Below are 6,199 nucleotides of genomic sequence, written 5' to 3' on the forward strand. Positions count from 1 at the left end.
AGCTGCTTTTCACTTTCATAAACAAAGAATTTTACAGTCCATTTGTACAAGCATTTCCTCCAATCTCCATCATATTTTCAAAATATGATATGTTCAAGTTAAAATACCTCAAGATTCGATTATATGATATCTTTAAGTTATGAGGAGCTGATTATAAAAACTTTTATTTTGTACATATATTCCATCAAATTGAATTTGTATCATAAGATTCCCACAAGCCTAGCACATGTAAAAAGACTATTATCTCAAGTACGGCTTGTGTTTTTCTAGTGGTGTCCAAATCTTAGGTAAATATTATTTTTTAAAAATTAAGTAAGAAAAATAAGAGCAATTTTCTTTTTTGCTTTTTTATAAAATAATATCCACTTAGAACTAGGAGCACTATGTTTGATAATGTGTTTTGGGGAGTTTTTTATTTTTTTTATGTAACATAAATGTGAAAACAATTTAAAGGGTTTCATGTTTTGAATTGTATGTTAATATTTTTGCGAATAAAAAACAAAAATAGAATAAAAGAATGTTAACACTTATCTTCACGTGATGTGGAATATTTTAATATTTTAATTAAAGAGTAATGATACATATTCTATAAAACCCTCCACTTCAGCTCTATGGGATGTTTTTAGCGTTACTCTCACTTGAATTAGTGAATAAATTATAGAATAAGAATTTGAACTCAATACAACTACTTGGAACATGATTTTTTCCGGTTCAAATAAATTGGAAAATATCCAGTTTGTTACGGTGGATGAGTATTTTTGTCTTTTTATTTTTTTAGGGGACAAAAATACCCTCCAATATAACTAATTAAATATTCTCCAGTTGAAATAAAATTGAGAAGATCCTAATTCCAACGGAACATGATTTTCTCTAATTCAAATGATACGTCCAGTTAGTTATACTGAATGAGTATTTTTGTTCTTTCACTTTTTAGTGGACAAAAATACATTTCCAATAAAACTAACTAAATATTCTCCAATTCAAATAAAATAAAGAGGATCCTAATTCAAACTTACTTTCATGTCATCTTAAATAATTTATTATCCTAAAAACTTAAAATTAAAAAACTTGGGAGTTTTGTTTTAAAGATGAGGAAATGATGGAGCCAAACTCACACTACATCACAGAACATTGTAAGCGACAAGACTTGCTGGCCACATGGGCAATGCCACGTGCGTTGCAGTTGAAGAAGGCCAACAATCTTAGATACCACATAAATAAATTAAAATCCAAGTTAGATCCAGCAAAAAGAGTCCCAAAACTCCCAACATTTAACACAAATAAAAGTTGGCATATCCTTTCAGCCAAATAATTTGTTGAAAGTACTTAACAATGATAGGTAAAAAGGTGAAGCACGAGATCAATTAACCTTTTGGGGTAACACTTCCTTTATATATATATATATAATGACAATTATAACTAGTATTGAAGCTCATCTCTCTCTTTTTCTTTTTGTTATTTCTGAGAAATTGCATTGAAATACAAAGGGGAAAGGGAAGCAACAAAATTAAGAGAAATTTGAATTTAAAATAGTTTGAGGCACTATTTTTTCAAATCACAGATTTTACTAAAACGCTTAACTGCACTTTGAAAAAAAAAAAAAAAAAAAAAAAAGTCTATGCATTTTGAACGGGCTAAAACAAACAAGCACGCACCAATTTATGGACCTTTTGGACTATCCAAAGTTTGCACTTTGAAAGAAGATTGTGAATATCTGCCAAAATATTAAAGATTAAGTAATGTTAAGAATTACATTTTTATCTTATTACTATTATATTTTATTGGCGTGGCATTGTCAATTAACCACTAGATTAGTTATTATTAAAAAAATTAAATGACTAATTAACATTGTCACGTTAAAATAGTGAGATAGTAGTGACATAAATGTGAAAATTATTTTTATATTTTTAAGAATGTGTTTTTGTTTGAATTGTTTATTAATATTTTTGTTTTGAGAAGAAAAGAAAATAATAATTAACAAATAGAGCCTACATTTCTAAAGTATGATTAGATAATGATGTATGTGTTGGGATTATAAGAATCTTGATTAAAATAATCAAAACCAGTGAAATAGTTTTACCTATTATGACAAATGCTAGTATTGGGGCCTACCAAGAACAAAATGGTAGGCATGGTGGGGAGACAGAATCATCATATTGCATTATTGCTTTTACCTTCTTGTTTTTTTCTTTGTTTGTTTGTTTGTGTTTTTTTTTAAAAAAAAAAAAAATTTCCTCCAAAAAAACTATTAAGATAGGAATATGAAGTGAGCTTAATTAATATAAATTAAGAAACTTATAGAGGATTCATCTCCTCAGCCCTAATCACTTAGAAAAAAATAAGGAATAACTTCATTTAGGATTTCTGAACTATTATGCATTTTGAAAACTTTCAAAATTTTAAAAACTCTTAATTTCACCCTTGAACTTTCAATTTAATGTAATTGACCAATTCGTCAATTTTTGCCGTTAAAATCTAACGGAAACCACTAAAAAGACCAAATTACCCTTTAATTTTATTTTTTTGGGGTTAATAACTTTTTTAGTACCTGAGTTTGCAATTTTTTATTTTTTATTTTTTCTCCCCTAAGTTTTCAAAACAGTCAAAAATGGTACCTAACCTATGGAAAAGACGAAATTGATACCTCCGTTAGATTCCGTGAGAGATAATTAACGATCTGTCATGTATCACTCCCAAAATATGACACGTGTCCTAAACAATTAAAAATAATAATAAAAAAAAAAAGAAAAAAAAAATTGCATGGGCCACCCTCAAGGCCAAAGGGGGTGGTTTCGGGCACCCCCTTTTTGGCCCTTGGGGTGGCCGAAGCCACCCCCAAGGGCTTTGGGGGTGGCTTCGGCCACCCCTTTTTTGGCTATTGGGGGTGGCCGAACCACCCCCAAGGGCCTTGGAGTGGTTCAACCACTCCTAATGGCCAAAATGGGGGTGCCTGGCCACCCCCATTGGCCAAAATGGGGTGCCCGGCCACCTCATGCAATTTTTCATTTTTTTTTTTTTTTTAGGTTTATTTTTTTAATATTATTATTATTATTATTTTAGTATTTTTAATTTTTAAGGACATGTGGAATATTTTGGGAGTGACATGTGACATATCGTTAATTTTTTCTCACGGAAATCAAACGGGGGTAATAATTTCGTCTTTTTCCATAGGTTAGGTAACATTTCTGACTGTTTTGAAAACCTAGGGGAAAAAACAAAAAAAAAACTGCAAACCCAGGTACTAAAAAAGTTATTAACCCTATTTAAAAATTAACAAAAAAAAAAAAAAAAACAACTCATATGAAATTAAAGGTAAATTTGAAATTTTATAAAAGTTTCAGGACTATAAAGGTCATTTCATCACTTTTAACATCCAAAAACTGACAAATGGAGTAGATTACATTAGATTGAAAGTTTTGATGGTCAAATTAAGAGGTTTTAAAATTTGTAAAGTCTTTTCAAATCGTATAGTAGTTGAAAGATCATTTGCGAAGGTTTTTCAAAAATTAAATAATTTAAGACATGTCCTGTCAACATAAGACATAGTGCGAAATTAGCATTACTCATGAACCAATAAAAACTAATAATATACAAAGAAACAAAATAGGCTATGAAAAAAGAAAATAGAAAAGACACAACAAAGGCTTCAGGTGTGGTAGAAAGTAGACACCACCACCTACCCTGGCCCACGCTGGGCCGCATAAATGTCTCATTAACAGTCCCGGTCACATCTGGAAACGGTGCGTCCTTATCTTATAAAATAGGATGTAAGAATTATATCTTTGATCCAACGGCTGCTGGAGTTCCAATCGGACTAGAGAGAATTGCGAACGTGATTGAAGTAGGTATGAAAAACATGTTAGTATAATAACTCATGTCATATGAATATTTTAGGCGAAGGGAAAAGTCAGGCTGCTGATTTGTTCTTATCCCTAATTTAATGTTGTTACATGAAATCTGTCGCATACAAATTGACGTGACAGTTTATGTGACATTCATTATGCTAACGAAATTATGTAACACTTACCGTGGTAATAATTTACACGACACTTGTCATATTATCCATTAAAATATGAATCGACACATGAAAATTTGTAATATAAAATGTAGTTTTCTTATAAAAATTTAGCTATATCACTTATTACAATTAATGGTCATAAGATGTCTCGTATCACAATTTTAGACTTACATTAGATAATCCACCTTTCTTTTTATATAGTCAGTCAACTGGAATGACCAATGAAGGTCATTCATTGTGATTCAAATCAATCTACTATATCAATGTGATTCAATGCATCTTCACACAATACATTCACAATCTATATCCACAAAATCTTCAATCTCTTATTTAATAATAACTCATATTATTTTTATCAATATTTTGTATTAAATTTAATACAGACAACGTGATTTTGCAGGTATCCATCAACAAGCGACATGATTTCATAGCTTTCCTTCTTGATTATACTCAAAACAAATTTGAAGATAATGATAAATAAATAAAAAAAGATTTCTTTATATGTGGTGCCAGAAGGCCCAGAACAATTGCTGGAAAATGAGATTAAGTGATGAACTTAATATCTAACATGAGCTACCTCGTGTGGCTGTTGTGGCCTGAAGCCTACCTCCATTAAACCTGCAAGTCAACCTTCCATTATTAAACACTCAAATCCCTATAGACACTAAAACAAGCTGGTGGCCTCAATGATATGGACAGACAGATTTAGATTTTCAGCAATTTGCTACTGTTTGATTTTTAACAATTTTGGACAACAATTGTGAAAATTCATATACGACTCACCTGCTCAAATTAGTGATTGGGCAACTTAAAATTTAAGGGAAACTTCACTTTAAACTCCTGAACTACCACGTGATTTGACATACACCCTCCGAACTTTGAATCCTCTTGATTTAGACCCCTGAATTTTTAATTGCAGTCAATTTATCCTCCTCCATCAATTTTTGCCGTTAAAAATCCTAAAAAAAAAAAAAAATTACCCTTCAATTTTCTTTTTATTAAAAAAAAATTGAAAAAAAGGTCACAATTGTGATTTTTTTAATATATATAATTTTTAATTTGAAATTAAAGGTAAATTTGAAATTTTATAAAAAAAATTAAGGGTATAAACGTCATTATTTCATTTTTAACGTTTAAAATTTAACAGTTGAGTTTAAATTGACTGCAATTAAATGTTTATGAGTTCAAATTGAAAAGTTTTAAAGTTTGAGAATATATCAAATCACGTGATAGTTTAAGAATCTGAAGTAAAGTTTCTCTTAAAATTTATTTTTTTAAATAAAGTCTCTCGCCCAATGTGTGTTTGATCTATTGATTTGACAGCCGACAATGCAGTATCAATCAGGACATGCAGATATTCTCCCTAAACAAACAAACAAAGCAGATAGGTATGTTGTGGACCAGATGTGTGTAAATTTCAAAAGTCCCCAAACATAAGCAAGAAAAAGAAATGAAAAAAAAAAGAGAGGAAGAATCCGGATCTAAAGAGAAATATAATAATAATAAACAATAATCAAAAAGAGAGTTTACGTTGAGTTTTGACAAGTAACACATCATTGCATTATTATATTCTAAGCCTTGAGACAACTAGCATAACATTAATTTCAGTCCATGCACAGGTCCGAACGCGTGCAGGTGGCAGAGCAAAAGAAGAGTATCGGAATTGGCTGCAATCCCCTACCCGGATCGCAGCTTATCTGACTGCAATTGTAAGAAGCCTTCGATGAGGCCCATGTGCTCAAGACAGGCAATTGCACGAGATCTGGTCCAAAAGAAGACATGTTCAAGCTCAAGAGTTGTGTTCTATTCATGTCTTTTTTCTTGGAATGTTTATTTTCAAACTTTTATATAGATACATACATTACCTGATATGTATAGCAGAAAGAGATACCAAGTAAGATGTGAAGGAATTTGGAATAGTAGAAACAAATATGACACAAAGTTTCATCAAGATGATCTCCATCCACATACCAATCATGCTATAGAGTTGACTACTATTGACAAGTCAAATTCCAGAGCCAGATGTGCAGTTACTTTGGGTTCAGCTATGTGAATCACTTAATGGAATTTGGATAAATCTAAAGCCATAACTTGTTGGAAATGAAATGTAGCAAACTAACCAGATCACAACATTGGCTGAAATGGTTAATGAGAATAGCTGTAGTTAGGAATGTTTCCATT

The sequence above is a fragment of the Corylus avellana genome, chromosome 3 (assembly GCF_965113065.1).
Source record: "Corylus avellana chromosome 3, dhCorAvel1.hap1.2, whole genome shotgun sequence".
In the NCBI taxonomy this organism is placed as follows: domain Eukaryota; kingdom Viridiplantae; phylum Streptophyta; class Magnoliopsida; order Fagales; family Betulaceae; genus Corylus; species Corylus avellana.